Source organism: Pinus tabuliformis, chromosome 3_2, assembly GCF_031772625.1.
Source record: "Pinus tabuliformis cultivar Carrire ecotype Pingquan chromosome 3_2, CPIR1, whole genome shotgun sequence".
In the NCBI taxonomy this organism is placed as follows: Eukaryota; Viridiplantae; Streptophyta; class Pinopsida; order Pinales; family Pinaceae; genus Pinus; species Pinus tabuliformis.
The window spans coordinates 111,604,516-111,625,275 of NC_142302.1; positions in this window are offsets into that span (position 1 = coordinate 111,604,516).

Genomic DNA, 20,760 nt, shown 5'->3' on the forward strand with positions numbered 1-20,760 from the left:
TTATAGCCGGAAGTAATGACTTTATAAACCACTCAGCTAAAAGCTGATCAGGAACGTATGTTTTAACCATTCTTCGTCGACGTCGCCACTCATGTATATGATCTGATATATGAGTCGCGGTTGTCTGTTTGAAGTTAGTCAATATCTCTGTTCCTGTTTCATACCTTATTGGTAATTGAAAGTGGGTCAAGAATGTTGTGGCAAGGGAGCCAAAATTGTCGAACGAAGCTCTAGGCAATTCTATATACCATTTTGCCGCTGGACCTGTCAATGTCCTCTGAAAGAGGCGAAGCCTTATCGAATCGTCATTCAAAGTGTTCGACGAACACCATAGATGAAATGTCATCACATGATTCGACGGGTCTTCACCTGGATTTCCATTGAATTTAGGAATGTCGGATGGAAGTTTGTGTGGAATCAATGGCCACCAAGGGGCGTAAGCAATTGGATCGTTTGTTAACCGATGTAAATCAGGCAACTCTAAAGTTGCCACGAATGGTAACTGCTGGTTCAAGTTAGGTGAAGCGTAACCAGGATACGATGGAATCGCCTGAACAGTCGGTCTTTGCATACCAGCATAATGGAGTTGATGCTGGTATGATGAATACGGTTGATGGACTTGACCACTATAAAGTGGTTGATTTTGACCATTTTGAATATATGGTTGTCCAGTATTCGCAAATATTTGCTGTTCAGAACCTTGGTACACTTGTTGGAATTGCGGCTGTTGGTATTGCATTATCCACGGTTGCGACACCATGGGTTGTTGCGCTACACTAACCACTGGACCAAGATGTGGGGTAGTCGTACCCAACTGTACTTGTGTTGTCCCACCAGTAGGTGATTGTGGTTGGGTCGCAGGGTCAAGTGGCTGTTGCATGAGAACCTGAGCAATCTGAGGTTGACACACAACAGGCATTGTTTGAACTTGCGACACGGTCACAATAGCCGGTGTAGTTGGGATGTTTGTCACAGGTACACACTGTTGCATAGAATATACAACTCTCGGTGGCTGGGATAGCACAGGTACCCAACTACTCGTTGCGATTCCGCCATAACTTGAATAAGGTTGAGAGCTCCCGTATGGGTACTGCCCCCCATACAGTAGCAACCCAGAACTCAAGGCAACTGCCTGCCTTGGAGGACTGGATGGCCTAATTAGATTCCCAAAAGGGTCAATTTGATGAGCCTCACCATGAGAGTTACCAGACATTACTCCGGAACAAACAGGAACAGGCCATACTGTCGAGATAGTCTCTTGATGGACTCCTTCTAGCGACTGCGAGCTAGTTGGGACAGATGGTATGCCGGCGAACATTGTTGGATTTGCAGCAGGTAATTCTGCCGTCGCTGTGTCATTCGACACATTCCTAGATGTCGACAGTTGTTCAGTGATTTTTAGTCTATCCAATTGATCACCTAGTGATTCTACAGGAACTTCCACTGGTGATGGACAAACTTCTGTTGTAGCAGGAAATAGAGCGACCCCTACTCCAAACTGACTTGGAGTGGATACTTGCGGTTCTTCTATAATTTCCTCTATCGCAATCAGACCAGGTGGAAGAGGAAGACCGTCAGGTCCGTAAAAGATTTCCGGTGCCGAAGAAGGGGTTGTATCGACCGCGACGGATGTTTGAGGAACAAAACTCTCTGGACCGGTTACAGATGGAACTGGTTCAGTCATACAAGTATTTGCCCCCAGACTAGGATCAGTATTACTGTCCCTCTGTGGCGATTGAACTTCTTTTATAGAGGCAGGGTTTCTGGAAATGTTTGGAGTGACCAGAATCTCAGATGTTGTTGGAACGCTTGTTCTAACTTTTAAAGGAGATTTTGAACTGGTTCGACGAGCTCGCTTTGTCCGGATTGTTTTCGATTCCGGAGACAAAGACGGTTGACTCGCAAGCCTCCGAGAACGACGGATATTCAATTGACTTTCTTCCACGATTGCGGATTACTCGATCAACTAAAATATAAAGGGGAAAATTTGTGTTTCCGATTTGAATGAATTTTATTAGACGCTTTTAAACATAACTTTGCTTTTTCATGTTTTAAGAGTCGAGAAAAAGCTAAAGATGACTCTAGTCGCCTTCGATGTATTAACGAGCCCGAAGTGACAAATGCTCGGTTGGACCTTTTCAGTTATAGAGTTTGAAAAGGGCCAAAAGAAACTGCTCTGGAGATCTAGGCAGAGGGTGTGCCAAACCTTTCGCAAAACCACAAAATACGTTTTACGGTACGGGTGGTCGATCTTCGTGAATGCTGTGTTCACTGCATCGCGATCAGTAGGGCGGCCGACACGGATTCCTATGGATAAAAGATAATTGCCTATAGGGGTCTCCCAATATATACGCGACGGTACGTGGGAGCACAAGTCCGTATTAGTGCCACCGACTCTCAGGAGGAATCACCCACCTTCGTAGAGATTGACAGTCACTATGTTTAACGACGCCGGAACACGTCTCTACCTAGACCTCTAGATGTTTGCGTTATGTTTCAAATGCGTTGTTAGGTTCATTCAGTATATTTTAAGTTGATCTTTTTAAAGTTTGTCTTTCAAGGTTCACCACGAGATGTATATGACAAATTCCTAAATGCAGCCTAAGATGAGAAGCAAGCTTTTTCAAATCTTTTTGACTGATGAAAATCTTAACTACTGAGGGAGAAGAGAAGCAGATTCTTTTCACACAGTTCATACAGCACAAACTAATGCACTTTCTCCTAAATCATCATGCAAACTTTTTCAAATGCAAAATGCACAATGCATGTATTTTCTTTTCCCTTTCTTAATGTGGATGGATACAAAAAGAAAGTGGCTATATAACTTTGATTTCGATTTAAAGCGAAAGTAAACAAGCTTGTCCAAAAGCAAAAGACACCTTAAGATTCACTTGTTTAATCACTGGAAATACATGAAATCAAACCATACTAACGAAAGTAAAATGACTAATCAGCTATGGACAGCAAACAAGCTAACTCTTTAGACCAGCAAAACGCCTAACACAGGTTCAGATCTAAGAGGCCAAAAGCATGACTAGTTTACTTTTCGTTATGGGAAATTGTAAATGAGCAAGAAATACAAAGAACAAGTACAATTTCGTTATATAACAGAGGCAGAATGATGGCAAGTAATATTGGTTTCAAAACAGGCACAAGACTGACACCTAGCAGCAAAACTAAGTGAAAACAGGCAAGAGAAAGGAGGAAACCCCAAATGCACTAAGCAAATTTGGGTCAACGCAGGCTCTACACAGTCAAACTGGCTCTCAGCGCAGGTAGCTAGTTCGGGACCTGCGTTGCAAAGCAGGTAGCCTGTGTACTACCTGCTTTGGAAAACGAGAGTTGCGTTTTCACAGTTTCCGGGTCATAATTTTCTAAAAAATGCTCGGTTTTTGCTCAAATCAGAAGCATTCAGTCAAGCATACTCAAAGGGATGATTTAGAAGGTGCAAAGCTATCACTAAGAGCTTACAAGGATCTTTGTAGATCAGCTATTCAAATCATGAATTTACTCAGAAAATGAGCAAGAGTAGCTGCCCCTCTACTTCGCTTTTGATATAGTCAAAAGCTTTTCGATTTGGTACTCTTTTGTTCAGGAAATGAATAGCAAAATACTACAAACACAATCAAATGGATACGATCCCCAGTGGAGTCGCCAGTTTGTTGTAGGGAAAAGTATCCGACTCGGATGACCCTAACCCACTCTAAGGGTGACAGTTCCTTAGCAACAACTGTAAAACAAACTACTGAAGGTTTACTTCTTTATGAAAGCAAAAGAGGATAGAGAAAGCACTAACCGTTGCCTTGCGCTTAATGTCGAATCCAAACTCTCCTCTTTGGCCGCTTTCTCCTAGCTCTTTGTCCTTCTGCTCGCCCAGCTGCAATGAGATCCTGCACAATGACAAAGAAGGAAACTACAAGAGGCATGCAATCATAACTGGTTCATGGATTAGTGTAAACCAAACATGCAATCATCGCAATATATAATTGAACAAAAGCACATAGAAGAACCTCAATAGCTTTTATTAATGAAGAAATAAAGGTTCTGAGAGGATTACAACCATTGCAGGCTCCAACCCAGCAACGCCTCCCAGCAGAAAGAATTGCTCTTCTTCACCTCTCTCAAACAATCACCCAATAACTCAAGAATGAAACCAACAGCATATCATTACTTTGCACAAGATTCCAGCCCCCTGAGCTCATAGGAGAGAGCTCAATATATAGATGAATTGAGAAAGGATGAGTCAGCTTGCAACTGATGTGTAGCTGCCTTGTGTCCTCTCTCTCTTCAGTTAATCTTCAGTTGATCTTCAGTTCTTGAGTCCACTTGGTGAACCTTGCTTCCACTTGGAGAAACAAAGCCTCTGACTCATCACAAGGCGAAATACCTGACCCAAGTGTCATTTTTGGAAGATTCCAAAGCAATGACTCACTGTGCCACATGTCCAAACTCGCCCAACGCAGGTGGGCTTTGTTCTACCTGCTTTGCAACGCAGGTACACCATGGAGCAGTTGTGTTTCAGCACAGAAGCCTAGTGGAGCACCTGCTTTGATTTCAGGATTGCTTGTTTTTGAGTGTTTTCACGTGGAGAACTGATCTGAGAGCTGTTGGTTTGCTGACCTTGTTCCTCTAGGGGTAGGAACATCATGTTTAGGGAACTTTGGATCCCTTGGATTATTGACGATTCATGCTTATTGATGTAAGGCACAAAATTGTCTATAACAAAAACCTACCTATGGTTTTGTGCATGGGTTTTTCACATGGTTTTGGGGATGATGGTTTTCTACCCATGGTATTCTGTAGATCCAATTAAGGGAACTATGATTATGATCTAATCTAGGATTAATGGATTGGGGTTTATGAATGCTTCGACATGTATATATATATATATATTGTAACATTGAAAGGAACATAATGAAAAATCAATCTAGTAGTCTCGGTTTTCGGATCCAGGGGAAGATCTTTGTGTATTTGTTTTATATTCTCGTCATTGTTTATTTTCTATTTTTAGAATTTGTCTACAAGTAATTTTTGTATAGGGTTAAATGCTACACACATGAGACTCTCTCCCATGCACCTCAAATCCCTATGGATGCTCATTGTAAACCTCCTCTTGTATGACCCCATTGATAAAGGTGTTCTTCACATCCATCCGATGAATCTTCCACCCCATCTTTTCCTCTATAGAGATCACTGCTCTAATAGAGGTGTATCGAGCCACTGGTGTGAAGGTATCCTCATAGTTAACTCCATTTTCCTGTGAGAACCCCGTGCCACAATCAAGCTTTAAACTTCTCCACGTCGCCATCCATAGTTATCACAAGACAGGTCGGGGTTTCCTCGACTGTCAATAAACTAGGATAGTCCACAAACAAATTTGTAAATCTTTCCAACAATATTTCATGCAACATTTAAAATATGCAATAAAAAAGAGAGAATATAGATTTGTTTTGACAAATTCTATGAGAGGGTTTTCTCCCACCTTCCGATCCTTTCCTCAACTCAACCAATTTAGTACCTGTCCACTTGGAAAATGGTGCAATGGGAAAGTCAAAATAGGATTTCAAAACCTAATACCCAACCCTAAAAAAAATTGGCTGTAGGCACTACAAAATGATTTTGTATCACATTAATTTTTTTTGTTAAGCGCTACGAAATCATTTCGTAGCGCTATAAAAAACTCTATTTTTGGATTTTGAGAAGATGAATTGACTTAGCTCCCTTCCCAATCAATTATACACAGGCTTGAATGGGTCCTTGACACAAAGAACAATTTCATATTCCTTTCTTTGTCTAAATTACACTCTCACTCAACTAATGGTCTGAATCCCCAATTTAAAGGGCATGACAACATCCAAAACAATGGTGCTCTCTTTCAACAGAAATGAAGACTCTCCATATTTAACAACATGAATCTTTAATCAATATAATGACTAACACACCAAGGTATATTGACCGACATACATACATATACCACACCACCATACATACGTTGCAGAAACCATCCATACACAATAGAATTCAGGGTCTTCAACAAAGTTGATAGTCTTCAACGCAAAGTTCAACCATAGTTCATAGGAAATTAATCAACACATCAAGTATATGATATATATACACACTTGTAGGACGACACACAAAATGGAAAGGATCATTCCATGCGCAGTCATTCAATGCATTTAGAGAATCCACATATTATAGAAATAGACACACACATAAATAACTATAGCACATGGTCTAATTTCTAACAGGAACACAACATCTCAGAAATGGTCATGACACATATATGATGCTACCATATACTAGCAGTAATAACACACATTAATAGACTAGTAACATATATTCTAAACACATCAACAACAACTGTGGCAAATATGAAGTTACAACTTCATACGCACAGGGTAACTATGTTCAACTCCAAATTGCACTTGAACCAAAAAATCAACTTGCTCCTGAAGCATATGACCATCACAATTCTCGAGACAGTCATATTCTTAATACAAATCAACTCAACAAGTGAAGACATCAATAAATCAAGACTTCATTAAAAATATACAGACAGAGAAACAAATACAGAGGCATGTAAATATGTTATTCATTAACCAAATTTGAATACACATTAAACTGGCCAGAAATACAATGTAGCCCAGGCCTCTTTCAACCTTTGTCTCTTCTCCTCGTTCTAGAGCTCCTCCTCTCTTCTCTTTCCACCGCTACACTCTCTCTTCTCAATGTTCTTTCTCTTTTAAAAAGAAATATAACATGGGACAACCAAGAGTCATAAGAGATGATTTGTTTCCCCTTCTCACAAAATAAGGGAAATTGAAACTACATTTACATTAGGAAATATTTCCTCATAATTCTAAAAAAAAACTCACATCCTAATGTAAATATCTACAATTTCCTACAAAACATTTAAAATCTCTCCCAACATCACCATGTGACCATCCCATCACATTGGGAAGATCTGGTCTATTCTTCATCAATTTTTGTGCTCCATCTATGCACCTACATCACGCAACATGTTTGATCTTGTAAAGCCACATGGAAGTCCCCACTGACTTCCCCTTAGGTCTCTACATGATCTCTCATACATCATTCTTCATGATAGATGCATACTCTTCTACCATGACATCCCTCCAGATCTGCTAACTTGTAGCCTCCTCATAGCTAGCTGGCTTGGTCTCCAAAACACTCACCACATAACCACCCAACCTCTCTAGTGGTCTTCTCTCCCTCACTAACCACTTTGGTTTCTCCAATGATTCCAGGGCTTCCTACAAGGTATCACGAACCCATCGTGATTTCCTCTTCCTTGAAGTAACACCTTGAATTGGTGTGGGAATATCCTCCTGTTGTAGCGGCTGCAACACCCTCCAAAATTTTGGCCTGCATCCAATTTCAGAGCCTTCCTTGGGTTTTTCCTTGATGTTTGCAAGCACTCGGGCTCATCCCATGAGTTCATGTTGATTCTTTGCACTCTCCTCACTTGATTGTCCACCGAACATCTTTTAGCATGTTGGTCATAATGTCATGCTTGCAACCATGTTCTGGCTATGCACAAAGTCCCCCTTCATGTGTACAATGCTACATAAGCATTTGTCACACTCACTGTTGGGCATGGGATCCCCCGTAGTAGTTTTTGGGGCTTAAAGCCCAAGTTTTGGTCAATGTAATGTAAAGGCTCCACGAAGTACGGACGTGGAGCGCGAAAGTCTAGGATGAGTCATAGGGTTGTCCACCCTAAGAATTGTAAAATAATGTAAAGTTGTGTTGGCCTACCCATGGTCCGCGGACCATGGGATTGTATAAATAGAGCGAGGCTCTAAGTGTAAAGTTAGTTTTTTGGCAAGTAAGAAAGTAATAGACAGATGCGAAGGCATGGTTAGAGGATAGAAGTGGAATTGAAGTGTATTGGGTCATAGTAGTAGGAAGAGGCTCTGCAGCTGAGTGTGCAGAGGCCTAGTAGAGTCCACAGTTGAGTGCACGGACCCCTGCAGCTGAGTGCGCAGGGTGGAGTCAGGTTTGTATTGAACTGAACTTGAAAAGGATTATTAATAAAGATAAGTTTGATTCGGCATATTGTGCATCTATTTCGTGGATTCGTATTTTGATGTTATGCATTAATGGTATCTATTCATTTATATGCACGCACTTGATAAACATTGGTCTGAATGCTTATGTATGAAAACCCTCTAAGTAATTAGCGAACAAAACCTAAGTAAGGAAGACTTGGGTAATTAACACTAGTCGCGTTGTAGCTAGAGCTGCACGAAGGACACAAGGGGCTCGCTAGTGCGTGTAGCCCAGTAAGCACGAAGGTTGAATCGCGTACCAATCACCACATATCAGACATCCCCAGGGTGCAGAAACCTAGTTCTAGCACCCTCCCATACTACTTCGAGTGATACCTCAGTCCACGCTCCGTTGACTGTTGCCGAAAGGGCCAGTAGTACTAGGATTTGCTTGGCTAAATCACTTTCGAACCTGGGTCAAGCCCCACATAGCCAACAAATGATTCCATTGCCGAGATCAGGATCTGCATAAGGGATGTTTGAAGCCATACCACTGGAACCCAACAAAGAAGGAAATTGAAGAGTGGTTGGATAAGAAGATTTATGAGTTCGCAACACAGGAAAATAGAACTCTGCAGGTATCTGAGAAAAGGTGGCTGGATCGCTACGTGTATACAAAAATCCACGAGATTTTCTTTGAATCTTTTCCGTCTGAGCTGTATGAGTGGATCACAAGGTTAGCCGACAGCCAGTGAAGGTATAGGCTCGATCAACCGATAATGTGGACTCCAGAGCTAGTATGCAGACTAGAAGCCTCAGAGGATAAGATAAAGCGAGCTGTAGACCACTGGCTCGACCGAATAATAGGAGTTATCACTAAGTTCGCGGTGGACACAACCATCAGTTACAGCGAGGAAAAATGATGTTTTCTCAAGGTACCGCGAGGTAAGTATATTAAATATTTGAATACCTGGATTAATATGCTCTTATGTGAAAAGCGGGTTATGCGAATAAATTAATATTTGGGACTACGCAAAGTGGAAGAATCTACAAAAGTGAAAGCAGTGAAGAATTAGAAAACGATCCCTTAATTTAACCCTCACGGGAGAGTGAGAACGAGCTCGCAAAAGTTTCTCCAAGAAGCGCGGTCAGTTTGATAAAGCAGCAGATTCAGCGGTTACCTCCACTCACCCTGCCACTTGCTTCACCTCCCTCACCTTCATCCCCGCCCACTCCACCTCCACAGTCTGGTATGGCGACTGCAATCAAACTACTGGTATTCAGAGGAGTAGGGAATGAGGATTCAGACCAATTCTGGTTCGTGGTAGGAGCAGTGTGGGAAGCACAAGGTGTCATAGATGACAATATTAAGAAGGCTACATTGGTGAGTGCGCTGCAAGATTGCACATTGATGTGGTACATTAAGTACTCTAATGACCATCCAAACGTAGGGATAGTGGAGATCTAGAATGCATTGAATAGAGAATTTAGCAAGCCTAAATCAAAGACACAATCAATCATTGGGTTTAAAGAGATCGCAATGCTTCCAGGCGAGACTCCTTGGGATCTGGACCAAAGGCTAATGAGTACGATCTGCGAGGCTAATATGACGCTAATGGATGCACAACATCGCGCATGGTTTGTAGCATCTCTGACACCACACTTGAGGACAATGTTGTCATAGCAAAAAATTTCTACCCAGGCCGAAGCATTGGAGATGGCAATGATATTACATGAGACCCCGATATAGGACCCTGGGTTGGGAGTTCAGCAAATCCACGCGCAACTACAGAATCTGTGTTTGGAAATGCAAAGCTTGAATTAGGATAGGGCACCATGGCCAAAGGCACGAGAGGAAGTATGGTGCATAAAATGCAAAGGCAAGGGCCATGATAAGGATCACTATCCAGTGTTTGCAAACTACTTGGCAGGAGGGGGGCCAATGTCGTTGAGACCAGAGGCATAGGTCAGGTTGAGTGCGACACCCATGTTATGGTGCGTGATCAGTTAGATAGGAGGAAAACACATGACGGATAATTTTCATTTTTGCAGAAGTTACATCGACACCCCAACAACTGTTTTGTAATTTATGTAGGTCGGTAGGCCACGACGAGCGCACTTGTCGTAGCTACAAGTTAATGATGGATTGGACCCCAGCCTATAGAATGCAGATAGAAATGCGATCCCTCGACCCAAATGCGGGGATGGTGCGTGCTGGATTTCAAGGGCGAGGTCGAGGACGAGGAGGAATGGGACCAAGAAGGGGTCGCAGACAGTTAATCTATTACAATTGCGGAGGACTAGGGCACTATGCCGGCGATTGTACCAACCCGACAAGGATATCATGTTCGTATTGTGCTCAATTTGATCATGAAACAATATATTGTCCTACGTTGATCACAAAGATGCGTGAAAAAGGGGTACTCCAACCTCCTCTGACTCAGAATATAAAAATGATGAGGTCTAAACCATGTGAAGAAGACTCGAATGTGAACATGATGCTCAGAAGTGGTGCGACCATGAGGGAGGATAAGGGGAAGCAGCTTGACGAATATACATCGGTTCGCAAGGCTCCTGCAAAGGAACCTGAGTTTGACTTAGAATGCACAAAGGAGACATTCATGGAAGCTAAGAGGAGCTTCGTGCAGGCCTCCACTTCAGGGAGTAAGGATCAACTAGAGCCAGGGATGGATTCTTCTATGCTTACTACCTTTCTAGAGACATGCATGAAACTACTTGCTTGACAACAAGGTGGTTAAAGGACTATAGGAATTGATCACCAGGTACGCGGGGTAAGGGGAACCACACATAGTCCAAAAATTGGGGAAGCATGCATTGCACACTGGAAGGGAGATGAGGTTGACTGCACATATTGGTGAGTATGAAATGGATCAGGTAATCCTAGATCTGGGTTCAGACGTGAATGTGTTACCGAAGCAAACATGGGAATGCATGGGCAGGCCCACATTATAGTGGTCCCCTGTTCAATTACGAACGATGAACTAACAAAAGATTTTTCTCATGGGAAGGTTGCAAAGGGTAATAGTTGATATTGAAGGCGCGAGCACACAGACGAATTTTGAAGTGATAGAGATTGTCGATTACAGCAATCCCTATCCTGCGTTGTTAGGAATAGACTGGGCCACTAATATGAACGGAGTCATTAACATGAAGAAGCAGAAGATGATATTCGAGAAAAATTCACTACTCGTAGTAGTCCCACTGGACCCAGTCGAAGGAGCGCGCTACACTGAACTAGTGCGTGACGATGAGCTGGATTGTATTTACAAGATAACTGCGCGAAACTAGGATTGGGTGAATCTGACTGTAGATGGGAGAATCTCGTGGGAGCATGAAATCTCTTGCACTTCGGATTCAGGCGAAGAAGTAGAATGATGGCAGAATCGGTTGCACGAAGTGATAACACTGAACTACAACATGATGGTTAGATCACTACGTTGCATGACAACAGAGGCTAGGGAACTACCAACATATGATGGATTGACAGTGGTGGCTGAATTCCTGGGCAAATTTAAAGACATGGTACCTGAACAACAGTGGTTCGACACGTTGAAGTGGATGTTGCGTACAACACCTACACGCTGGTGGGGAACACATCAAGGAAATTTTGAGGATTGGCATGGATGCAGAAGGATGATGCGCCTGCGGTTTGGAAGCCCCCAACCTTGAACGCAAGTTAGGCAGTCAGGAAAAAGTAGCTTGCACGCCCACCTGTGTCGATGGGTACAGACGTGTGCTGTGCAGTCTACATGAACACATACCAAACTAAGGATCAAAAATCCGAACAGGACACAGTAGTAGGAAAAATGATGCGCACCACAATCGTTCCACGTAGAAGCATTCAAGAGGGTATGAAGAATCCTAAATATGGTTTACCAGGTGAGACGAACTGATTGGGACCTGCGTGTACCAGTGGTCTGATGGGCCTCTAAGGCCATATACAAAACTTGAGTGCAGAGATGATTCCAACATTGAAGAGCAGAGACGATACCATAAGAATAGAGAAGAATCCTCATGCAACAACTCCCACAGTGGGGACAGTATGCGAGGACCCAAAAGAAGGAATTATGCCATTACGGGAAGCCATTCGGCGAGGGAAATTGAAACTTCGTGAACTCGAAGAAGATCGGGTACGGCCGAGGAAGAAAAGCATGATAATGGATGCCAAAATCAACAAACTGGAAACTGAAATTGTGCAAGCCTGTTGCACCGAGGAACTAAGAATGTCAGGACAAGATATGGGCAGCCATACTACAACATTAGAAGATTTCCGCAGAGGATTTATGGCTCTACTACCATGGTTGCGACCGCACCTTACCAGGCAACATAACCAGGGGGGCACACTGCATAAGGAGGAATGCGCAATGATGATTGTCGCAAGGGTAATTAATTGGCACCAGCGAACATGGCCGGAAGGTGAATTGAAGCCTTGCACAAGTGGTGCGACCACCTGACTATTCGTAGAAAGCATAGTCTCAGCGCTCTAAGCAGTTGAAAGAGAGTGCGGGACTATAAAAGAGTCTATATGGGAGCTGTGCCATAAGGAGGTTGCACACAAGATCAATATGTCACAAGGGTCATGCTCGCGCATAGGGGGCTGCGTTGTCATGCGGTTAGGCTAGGAAGTGACAGTTGGTGTCACTGTTCATGACAAGATGTCCAATTTAAGGCAATGAGGAGTGGGCAACAGGCAATTAAGACACGAAGTCAGAACTAGATTTGGGATGATCTGCTGCCAATCTCGCATTAATGAGCCAAATAAGGGGGGAGCGGTTGAATTTGAATTCAAAAAGGCCTATCATCAAAGGTGGCTCTCTACCGAACAACCCTTGGCGTTTTGATAATTCAGTTATTGCACTATCAATTGGGTATGGAATGACAAATTTGGAGGTTTTGAGAGTAAGTTCAGTGTTTGAGACATTGCTGAAGGAGACACAAGATTTCCTGAACAGAATGATGTCAACAACCGAGGGAGCTGCATAGAGCCCTACGTTGCTGGTGGGGGATGCACTAAAAATTCCTAAATCGCCTTGGACGCCGAGGCGCAAAAGAGATCCATAGGCAGTAGGGCTGGTCCATATGTCTTTGCAAAATCCGCAGTTTGGTAAACTTTCCATGGAAGACAAGGGCAAGATTGTTAATCTTGAGACAAATGACGAGGAGGAAGATCTCTAAGCGTTCATAGAAGAAATTGAGGCGAATGAAGAAATGGAGGAAGACATTCATCCAGTGCACGCTGCAGCAAAACTTCCCAAGTATATCCCTCTACGGAAAGGGAGAGTAAAAGCACCCAAAGATTTGGATGTCGTTAAGAGCACACTCTAATCCCCACTTCTCCTAGATGGAGTTTTGATTGAAGGACCAGTTCTAGGCCCCGTGCCCACAATGAAATTTGAAGATTGGGACCTCGTGGACAGTGAAAAGTTCCCACATTTGGAGACTAGCCAACTCATGAAACAGAGCAAGGAGGGGTCAGTTACAGCACTAAAGCCGCAGAAATGGTTCCGCGGTGTGGAGGAGGCCGGGCTGCTCCACCTACTATCGATTCCACACTTTCACCAGGCACCAATCACGATCTTTTTCATCAGGAAATTGCTTTTCCTGGTGCACGATGGGTACTTGTGGCTGGAGGAGCCTATTCCTATCACGGCGGAGCTTATTCATAGGATTTCTCGGCTTCCTTGTATGGGAAGGGATCCCACAGAAATAGCTGGCAAAAGCGAAGAGTTGGTGCTCGCAGAGGCCATGAAAAAGAAATAGAAGTTGGAAAAGAAGCAGAGAGGCTATGTAATTAATAACATTCAAGACAAAGGGGTGTGCGTCTCCACCCACTTTTTGGCTGGGAAGGTGATGAGAAAATTTTGCGGCAACGATGTACCAGCGATGGTCATCGCGCTGGCCGAACAATGCATAGAGGGGGTACAGTTCAACTAGGCGTAGTTCCTTTGTGAAGAGTTTCTGACGAACTGCAAGGAGGCCCAGGAGTAGGGTAAGACCTTACACTATGCATGGTTTCTCTTATCCGTGTTGTTGGTTGCAGGGGAATTACCTAAGGATAGTCAGTTTCCTCCTCTTGAACAAGACTTGCCAGAGGCGGAAAAATATGCGTGGCTCAGGGTACTCATGGAGGCAAGCATCTGGATGTGGATCAACAAAAGGACGTGCCTATCCCCCACGATGTACGACAGTCTGCGGAGGTTTGCAGACTTTAAGAAAGATATGCACAATGTGTATATCAAGGTGTGGAAGGATTCAGAGTAGAACTAGACCAAACTCCCTTTCATCGCGATTGATGATGTTGTTTTTGCTGTGCTTGACTCATGGCCACCCGAGTGGCGCGCCCCGGATATGGTGGCGCGCGATGAGACAGTGATACAAAAATAGGAGTATGCCACCAAGCTGCTAGCACAGTAGAAGCACAACGAGAAGTTCGTCGATGAGGTAAGGGCTTCTCGTGATATAGCGAAGGTCACTGCAGAACAGACCAAGGCTGTTGGAAAAGCAGCAGTAGCACCGGCCACTGGGGCCACCACGACGTAGGAGGAAAGAGGCCTAGACTTGACCATAGGACAGGGGACAAAAGACACGACAGAAGGCGTGAACGCAAGCACGACATCTACACAACTGAAACGGCCACGTGGTACGTAATGAATAGGGCCATGGATGAAGACCAGGGCTTCCAAACTGGATGGTGAACCTATTACATTGACAGAGGGTGAACTATACGACATCAGCGACACAGTTCGCAAGGTCACTTGGGAAGCACTCCAGGAAGTAATGACAGAGTAGTAGAATGTGTTTGGGGCCCTCAAGGTGTAGCTACAACAACTTCAGGTGTGACCCCCACGGGAAGGAAAAATCACCATCTACGGTGCGCAGGTACATCGGCAATGGAGCAGTTGCTGCGGGCTAAAATGACTAACATCGTCGCAATGCCGGCAGAAGCACTGACAGCGGATAGCATAGAGGACATAGTCAGAGTAGGCTAGATTGAGGGCCTTGGCCCAAACTTGGTTGCCCTTCCACGGGATATATTATACTAGCTACATGACAGAGCAACAGCAAAACTCCGTGCTAGAGAAGGATGCGCAGTGCAAATGCTCAGTGAACAGTGAATCAACATCGAGCAGCTTAGCCTACAACGCAAAGAAGCATTGGCGTAGAATCAACAGCTGGAGCAGATAGTAGAGGAAGCATGTCGCCGTGCCCCAGAGCTAGAAATTGTGATAGACCTACCAATAGGAGTGTGGATTCAAAAATTGGCCAGTGGATTCTGCGAGGCAAAGGAGGAAGCATCGAGGATCCAACTGGACCTCAACCTTCAGATTGATGAACTACAATTAAAGGCGTAGTCATTCACGCCCCCCGAAGTTCGGGAACAACGCGCTGACGCTATCCAAAAGGGGCTGGATGAAATAGGACAGGAAGTGCAGACCTGTACAACGATGTTGGAAGAATCCTTCATGGTCCTCACTTCCCTATAAGAGGACCCCACCATGCAACACTTGGAAACAGAGGCGCGGGAGCTTCAAATGCAATATGATAATGTGCAAGGGATGGCACAGACAGTGATCCTGACCCAACGGCTTGCAAAGCTACAAGAGGTGAAGGCATTGAAAGAACAAGTGGATGCTGTGTGCCAAAAAGAGGCAGTACTTAAAGCACACATCCAACCATGGATCGATGAAGCATTCACAATTACAACTACCATTAAAGGGAAGTTGGCATAGATGCATAGACTTTATGTGGTTGGATAGGAATGTGACCCTGCTCATGAAGGTTCAGAGCTACGTGTGCAACAAGTACAACAGACAGTTGAACAGGATGTTGCGGACACCCAAGCTGCGTGAGACCTGCTAGATGGGCTTCGTGCAAAGATCGTCACACCAGCAGAGTGACTTGGGACGATTCATGATGATTGTGTTGGGGGCCTGTTGGGCATGGGATCCCCGTAGCAGGTTTTGGGGCTTAAAGCCCGAGTTTTGGTCAATGTAATGTAAAGACTCTGCGAAGTATGGATGTGGAACGCGAAAGTATAGGATGAGTCATAGGGTTTTCCACCCTAAGAATTGTAAAATAATGTAAATTTGTGTCGGCCTACCCATGGTCCGCGAACCATGGGATTGTATAAATAATGTGAGGCTCTAAGTGTAAAGTTAGTTTTTTGGAAAGTAAGAAAGTAATATACAGATGCGAAGGCATGGTTAGAGGATAGAAGTGGAACTAAAGTGTATTGGGTCGTAGTAGTAGGAAGAGGCTCTGGAAATGAGTGTGCAAAGGGCTAGTAGAGTCCGCATCTAAGTGCGCAGACCCCTGCAGCTGAGTGCATAGGGAAAAGTCAGGTCTGTATTGAACTAAACTTGAAAAGGATTATTAATAAAGATAAGTTTGATTTAGCATATTGTGCATCTATTTCGTGGATCTGTATTTTGATGTTATGTGTTAATGGTATCTATTTATTTATATGCGCGCATTTGATAAAAATTGGTATGAATGCTTATGTATGAAAACCCTCCATGTAATTAGTGAACAGAACCTAAGTAAGGAAGACTTGGGTAATTAACACTGGTCGCACTGCAGCTAGAGCTACGCGAAGGATACAAGGGGCTCGCTGGTGTGCATAGCCCAGTAAGCGCGAAGGTTGAATCACGTACCAATCACCACATATCAGACATCCCCAGGGTGTGGAAACCTAGTTCTAGCACCCTCCCATACTACTTCGGGTGAGACCTCAGTTCGCACTCCGTGAACTATTGCTGAAAGGGCCAGTAGTACTGGGATTTTCTTGGCTAAATCACTTTCATACCTAGGTTAGGCCCCATGTAGCCAACACTCACACATGAATTTGTATGTAATATCGCACAAGTGTCGTTGCGGTCTTTCAATGACCAATCAAAAGTGTCGTGATTGTCGCTCACACCCGTCGGTCAGTCACACTAAGTGCATGTTGTCTTGATGGTTCAAGGTGTCTTGTCGTCAAGTCATGTTGAGTATGTGTTCGCAAGGTCATGCATGTATGAACTCACTCCTCCAAAAAATTGCATAGAAGCTGCCAAGCATGCTTGCTTCTGTTGGTTGAAGAAACTGCATAGGCATGTTGGACAGACACTCATTGCCTGTCACTGGACTGCCCTAAAAAATTGCACAATTTTCTCATCTAGTCACCCTGTCAGCCAACTTGTTTCTCCTCTTGAAAACTGCGTAGTTTCCATGGGTTGTCTCCCAGATGCCCAACATCTCGCTCAACCCAGAAAATGCACAGGGATGTCTTACAGGCCAATCTCCCAAGTCTACGTAGTTTTAGCTAGTAGACTTGCGCAACCCGTTGCTAGCCTCACTGGATAAATTGCACAGTTTTCACTGCCAGTCTCCTGTTGTTGCCTGCACTGTCTCCCTAGAAAATTTCACAAACCTGCCCTCCAGCCGAGCCAAATCTCACAGACAATCACTACTGATCCGGATTACCCATCTCAGCCTCCCAGTGACCTCTGCGTAATTTTCATTGACAGTGCCCGAATCCTGCATCCCGACCTGAAATGTGCTTTGTGCAGTTTCAGAGCCTTGTCCTCTCTCTCAGTCACCTGCATCGGAAAGCAAAAGATAATGCATCATGGTAGACTAGGAGATTTCTGGATTTGATTTCGTCTCATCATGAGTGATTGCAGATACAGGTACATGGATGAAACATGATGGTACGACGAATGGAATGAAAAAGGAGCCCATGAAAAGAGACTTGTTCACAAACGGACGAACACATGGAGCATACCAAGTAAAATCAAAGAAGAGGCATGTACATGAAACATCAAGCTAACACCAAGACCATCGAAGACTCCACACACCTTACCATGCAGAGGTGAATCTATGATACACCAAGAGCACATTCATCACTCAACAACACTGCGACTCGACATGGACACCAACAGCAACATGAACATACCTGATCTATCCTATTGAGTGATGTCATGAGTCATCTCGGCCACATCACTACTATGGGCCATATTGTTGTAATTGATGTAATGTAACATGGAAGTCCAAGAGACCCACATGTAAATTTGAAGAGTCATGTAAATTTCAAGAGTCATGTAAGTCAAACAGTCATGAGGGAAGTTGAACAGTCACAAGGGCCAGTTTCACCCTTAGGTATAAATACCCCTCATTTGTACATGCAAAGGAATTTTCACCTTGTCTCCTCCTACATAGCCTTGAGAGTCTGTAGTCTTTTCTTTGAGGAGAAAGCAGTGGCTCCAATGCCCCATTGTCGGGGTTAGTAATGTAATGGTATACTGATGGGTCTTGGAACTTTAGCTTAATTCATAAGCCTGATAACAGGCGAGCATGTTTTCACACATGTATTGTATTTTTCTGTAAGACAATTCTTTGGACACTTATAATGCATGTTGCTTTAACCTGTATTAAGACAATTGAACTATTTTGATTGTTCTAATACACATGCTTATGAAAATGTGTTGTATAATTTGTTAACGTTGTGTTGGATTGAGGGGGCCTGACTTAGGTTCTGCGTTAATTAGCCAAACAAATCCCTACACTATTGGCCCTTTCGGCGTCAGACTGCAAAGTGTGGACCGAAGCCTCACCCGAAGCAGTATGGGGGGATGCTGGAACCAAGTTTCCACACCCTGAAATGGTCATGATGTCATTTTATTCCCGTTATTCCTGCCTTCGCGTAGGCCACTTCGCTCTAAGGCTTGCTAGAAGATCCCTCTATTATGTCCTTCAATACCTCTGTGAAAGGGTACGGTTGACCTTCGCGTAGCCCTAACCATTGATCTAGACACTTTTGCGCTGCTAAGACAACGTACCGTGCAAATTCCTAAACTAGTATAAGTTTCTTACTTATCTTCTTAGATACTCACAATTAGCACCGTGTAATAGATATTCTTATATGTTTTTAGTTATCCAACATAATCATACACATTCATGCATCACATAAGCATTATAAAGGGAGTTGATACATAAAATGATAAGATGCATTACTCAGAACAAAGACATAGAAATTGCAGAATACTTCTCTTTATTGATATCTTCCAAGTGATTACAAATTCTATTCACCCTGCGCACATAGCTGCAGGGGTCCGCACACTCAGCTGCAGACTTCTACCCTAGGCCTCTGTGCACTCAACAGCAGGACCTCTACCTACTCTACGACCCAAAACTTAGACTTCTAGCTCAGAGCTATGACTCTCTTCTTTATCATTGACTCTAAACTACTTAGAGCTTAGCTCTTTTTATACAATCCCATGGTTCGCGGACCATGGGTAGATCTCTTACAACCGACTTTACAATAAAAAACTAAGGGCAGATAACCCTTTATGACTTATGACACCTACGCTCTCCGTGACCACAAAATGCAGAGTCTTTACAAGTTTATTACAAAATTTGACTCAAACATGGGCTTTTAGCCCCAAAACTGCCCTTTGAGGGATCCCATTCCCAATAGGACCCCAACATAAACATCGAGACTTGTCCTTGAGTCACTCAATAGGCACAGAGATCTTTGCGCAAAGTACTTCCAGCTCGACCCGTATGATTGCAACCTCGACCGTGCACTAAGCTGCTGCCTCGTTCGCGTCTTCCACTATCTTCTCGGTCACTACTCCTGTGATGTCATTCTGAAGCTTTTGTTGCTTAGCCTGTAGAGTCAAAATCTTGCCTATGATATTTCCTGTCACTGTGTAAGCCTCATCCAGCTAGGGCTTTAGTCTCACCTTGAACACTGCTTCCTTGTGCAGCGCTATGTCCACTTGTTCCTTCAGCTGCTTGGCCTCCTGTAGCTTGGCTAGTCTCTGTGTCAGCACGATGGCTCGCGTTGTGCCCTTAACCTCATTGTAGCGCTATTGTAGCTCACGTGCTTATGTTTCTAGCCTTTGTACTTTGGGGTCCTCCTATAAGCTTGTTAGACCTCAAATGACTGCTCAAACAACTGCGTGCAGTCTGCTAATACACTATCCACTGCTGCTACTGCCTCTATGATAGCAGTCGCCCACTGTTTCTTCACTTCTGGTGGGGTTGAAGGCTGGGCCCTTAACTGTAATTCTATAATTTGAAAGTTCAACTCCAACTAAACCTGCGCCATATCAATTTGAGTGTTGCGCACCCCTGTGCCTAACTTGCAAATGTGTACCTCGAGTGGCTCCTCCTCTAGAATGGCCAACTCTGGGACCATTCTGCATGCCTCCTCTATGACCTACAAAATGTGCTTTCTCCGATTGGTCGCCTCAGTCTCAGCTGCGATGGAAACATTTCTATATAGTTCCATCTACTCATTATTGATCCGTTGTTCATTGATCACTTAGAGGGTGCAGTGCTCTTGGGCCCTCAACTCTGCAATTACTCCATCTTGCAAGAGGTGGAGTTCTTTGCGTGGGAGCACAGCCAGGTTCAATCCGAATCCCTTTAGGGCACTGACAGTGGGACTGTCAGCCTCATTCTCTATGGTCACGATAGCACTATTGCACTCGAAGTCTTTGTGCACAGCATATTGGCAGCCTCTGAAGTGCTGATAGCCAAGCTGGTAGATACCATGCCAACCTGTGACGCACGGGTCTAAAGTTCCTGCAACCCTGTTTGGATAGCCCCTAAGATGATCTACTACTACTGTTCAAACTGTTGTAGGGCCTCTGTGGTGACATCCTTGACTGTGTCATCGATATAATGTGAACCACCCTTTGTTAATGTGATGGGGTCCAGTGAGGTCATGGTCGCCTTT